We start from the raw sequence: 4,919 nt of genomic DNA on the forward strand, positions 1-4,919 counted from the left end.
AATGGCAAAATCTGAAGGACTGATACACAGCTCATGTATATTTCAAGAGAGAAGCACATTGCTTTTGAAATGTGATCCCCACAGATTCATAAATACTTTGCTTATTTCAATATACACAGACAAGACTCAATAAAAAAAGACCAAAGAGAGAAAATAGTGTTTGCAGCACAACATTAGCTGGGTCAGAAAATATACTGGGTCAAATCGGAGGAACTGCTGTTTCACAACTGACCTGAATGCAGCCCTTCCTTGTCTGGATCAGCTCACATCTTGCCCTGGGGGTTCTGGGTAGGGTAACCAAATGGTAATGCATTCGGTCCTGGGGAAATGTACAAGAAAACATGTGCTGTAGAAAAACACTCGGATGATTATGCAAATGATATCAAGAGGTGACCATTGGCTTTCAGTCCCACTTGGTCACAACCTGGTCACTTGCCCTGCTCACTGTAAATTACAGGGGTAACTCACTCAATGCTGGTCAAGCACTGAATAAATTAATGAATCTGTTAACTTTTAACTGTTACAGCGCTCTGTACTATCACATTTTCAAATGGCACTAGACAGCGTTCCATTTAAAAAGGAGATCCTATAAATGAATATATTTTAAAAAAAACATCAAGATTTTCTGACCACTGACACATTTCACTGACAGTCCTGGGGCAGTTGCCTTTTCACAATGCCGTATGAAAAATCTAAACTTCAGTCCATTTCCAGTGTGATAGTGCTTGTGTTGGCATTCATCATGAAGAAGAATCAGTCAGAGCATCGATTTGGGCAGTGGTGATTTTTTTGTTGTTGTTGCCAATCGCCCTTATACGACAGACACCTTTGATGGATACGGTTGGAAAATCCCTTAAAATATTGCTCTGTGATGTTGTGGCCTCAGTTCTTGGTCACAAAGTTTTCCGCTGAGAGGAATGAATGAATGCAGGATTTCCTGAAGAAGTGCCTCAGGAGATCATTTCGAGGAATATTTTTTTCTGATTTTTATTGATTCATTTACGCCGCCTCTTAGTTCAGATAAAGAGTATTTTAATTGATCGGGCAATTTAAAAAACAAATGCACGGTGTTAGGATTGAACTGAGCAATTACGATGCAAAACACAAAGAGGAATCGCAATGAGAAGACGATAAACATTAATAGGGGGAGCTAGTTTGTTGCAATTAAATGGGGAAAAATTCCATGAGAGCTCCCTCAGGAATTAATCCTCTAAGGGGAGGAATAAAGTTTCACTGAATTGAACTGAGAGGATGAACTGGAAACATAATACTGTAAGGCTCTATTTAGGTTATATCCCACATCCATAGCATAATGATTCTAGCCTTTTACCAAATGCTTGTTAATGAAATACACTAAACAATTAGAAAATATTACGATTATTGTTATTATGTTTTATTCATATTAATTCATTCCAAGATATTCCAATGACAAAGCATAGTATGAAGCAATCTTGTTTCTCACAGAACTAACGTATAAAAAATGATATATATATATATATATATATATATATATATACACACACACAGTTATATACAGTTATATACAGTATATACAGACAGTACGCACGCACACCATTGAATTTAAAAACTGAAATTCAAATAATGATCATACAGGGGTCTGATCATGGCTGTTTGACATCATTATCTGGCCCCTGTAAGATTATTATTTTAATTTAAGTTTTGAGAGTAATGCATCATAATTGCTTCCCTTTATATACAGTATTTGGTTTCTAGATTCATTGTCCACATGGACCAGGAAATGTTTTAGTTTCCAGACTGTTTCATGTGTAGAATATCAAAAGAAAATCCTTGCAGACAAGCACACAATTGTGAACACATTACAAGAAGGAATCTCATGTTGTGTCTTGTATACTATTTACAGTATACATTGATTCTATATCTCTGACTTCAGAATTGGCAGCTTTCACCTTATCGCACTTCAGTGTTGCTCAAAAACAAGGAAGAGTTCAGAAGTGTTTAACAGAACAATTTTCACCGCTGTTCCAGCAGATAAATGAAAATGCATAGCTGGTACTTTTTCAATTGATAAAGATCTGCCTGAGTCTGGTAAAAATACCCCATTTGAGAAACCAGGTGGCCATGATTAATACAATCAGGAACGTTATCTTGTTCTTTCTATGTCAGTTTATATATATATAGATAATATATACACTCACCAAGCACTTTATTAGGATAGTTGTTACTTTATTACACCTACGTATTCATGTGTTTATCTAATAAGCCAATTTTGTGGCAGCAGTGCAATGCATACAATCATGTAGATACGGGTCAGGTGCTTCAGTTAATGTTCACATCAACCATCAGAATGGGGGAAAAAGTGACTTTGACTGTGGAATGATTGTCGGTAGCAGACACTGTGGTTTGAGTATCTCAGAAACTGCTGATCTCCTGGGATTTTCACACACAACAGTCTCAAGAGTTTACAAACAATGGTGCAAAAAAAACAAAAAATCTATAGATGTCAGAGGAGAATGGCCAGATAGATCAAAGCTGACAGGAAGGTGACAGAAACGCAAATAAACACACATTACAACAATGGTATGCAGAAGAACATCTCTGAACACACAAGGCATCATAACTCTAAGTGTATAGGCTACAGCAGTAGAAGTCTCAAAAAGAAATATAATAAATACCTAATAAAGTGCTCAGTGAGTGTATACATATAATTTCAAATACATTGCTTGTGTTGTATCTTGTCAACTGAGCTTCAGGAACAACCAGATGTACTGTACAGTACATTACAAATGCAGGAAAAGAACTGAACAATGACTTTAGAATGCAGCCTCTTACCGGGACAGTGTGAGAAGAAAATACAGGTCACACAGGCCTTCTGTAAGCGTGACTTTTGGGCCCATTAATAATGGAAGAGACTCAGAGGGATCTGGGGAGGTCTTCAACCTGATTACATATGAAAAGGGCAGACCGCGTCCTCCTCGCAAAGCAGGCAACACCAGAGGGTAAGGGAGTCCAAATGGGAGGCCTGGTAAATTAGTGTGCGCATTGTCCACCATCCACCCATTGCTTTACATCCAATTACCTGCCACACAACACCAAGCTGTGTCTTCTCCGAAAATGATGCCTGGTTCACAATTGACACATCGCTTGCTCCACCCTTTAGTAAAGCAGGTAGCGGCATACGAGGTGAAGTGGCATGCCATTTTAAGTTATTTGTATACACTTGTACTGTACGAAGAACAAATGAATCAGGTTCTCCGCAGTTGCAGTTGAATTCCTCTCAAAAATGTCAACACTTGGTAAGAAGCTGCCTGTGAAAGAAACCAAACAATACCACTCTACATCAGCTTGCACCTGTAAAATCATTTCAGTGTATTAGCAGATACTGATTGCGATAGACATACAGCACACAGTATATCGTTATGAATCACATTATAATTGAAAACTACCCACATTTCAGTAGGTAGTTGCTCTCATGCCTCCATCGCACTTATTTTGCTTCAAACCGTGCTGTAGTTTGTGAAATCATAATACAGCCAATAGTTTTGCTGAAAGAAATAGGTCAGCTGAATTGAACAATTACATATTTATTTATTTTTTGGGGTGCAGCTTCCAAATCAATAATATGCTGCAGAGATATCTGAAGGTCAACAAATGTTGTTTTGCTGATGGCGTTGCGTGTTCGGTGTCAGGCATGTGGGCTGAATGCTTTAATTTTAACAGCCACTACCATAATATTTAGCTACCATCCTATTTTCAATAGGGCATTTCAGTATCCCATAGACAATTTGTCTGTGGTAAGCTTTTCCATGTTTTAAGCAAGAAATACAATAGCAATAGATTAAATGCACATAATAATTATTTACTTATTTTACTCGGATTTAAATTCAGATTTATATTCTAGAAAAGGCCAATGGAACATTCTGGTGCGAGCTGTATTTAACTCGGTTCAACATATCTTCTTGGGTTGAAGCCGTTGACAAAAATATGGGTAAACTTATAAATAAATAGCGCCCTGGAAAATATTCCAGGGTTCTCTTCTGTCATTTGTGATATAATTAGTCTTAGCACTTCAAGACCAAACAGAATAATTTCCAACAGTTTTCATTTGGTGTGAACCAGTGGAAACGACGCGTTTACTTATCATTTGGGTAGGCCTAGCCTACATGACTTCAGCACTCAGTTGGAACATCGCCGCTCTGACAATGCACAGCGTAGGCGAAGGCGCTTTATTGAAAGCCCGTTTTGTCCCATTTTATGCAGGAAAGTGGCAAAGCTCTCCGCGACTCCTGGAATAGACTACTACTTACTGATAGGTCTGGACTAGGCTACACTGATAGGTCTGTCATCATGCGTGAGGCAACCGAAAGCAGCGGATAAATCGCTATCATGGTATATGGCGTGTAAACATATTAGGCTACTTTTGTCTCACGGAACACTTGGAAAAGTGAAAGCTCCATCGGATAAGCTTCTTGTCATCAGAATGTAGGAATAAAATAACGTCCTATTAGAGCGTTACATTGTGACGTTTTAAGGATGAGTTACCGTTCAAGACTAACCATTTTTTCTTAAAACAGATGTAGTCTACAGACGCATTACGGCCAATTCATATTAATAGCATGGATAGGATTGAGGAACTCGCTGAAATGAACATAAGAATGTGCTATTGATCTTAAGAACTTAGTCAAGTGATAAACAAGGACGACCGACAAGTGACACATGCTTCCTGGTTGCCTCGCGTGGATGAGCAGGGAACGCAGCGTAGGCAGGGTGGTTATTCTCTCGTAGCAAGGAGAGCTGTGAGTGGGAGAGAGAGAGAGTGGGAGAGAGAGAGAGTTGGAGAGAGAGAAAGAGCGAGAGAAAGAGAGAGGGAGAGAGATAGCGCGCTACGAGTGCGTGCGTGTGAGACAGAAGCGTGTGCATCAGTCAACTCTACTGCGCTT

The sequence above is a fragment of the Conger conger genome, chromosome 10, assembly GCF_963514075.1.
Source record: "Conger conger chromosome 10, fConCon1.1, whole genome shotgun sequence".
NCBI classification, from domain to species: domain Eukaryota; kingdom Metazoa; phylum Chordata; class Actinopteri; order Anguilliformes; family Congridae; genus Conger; species Conger conger.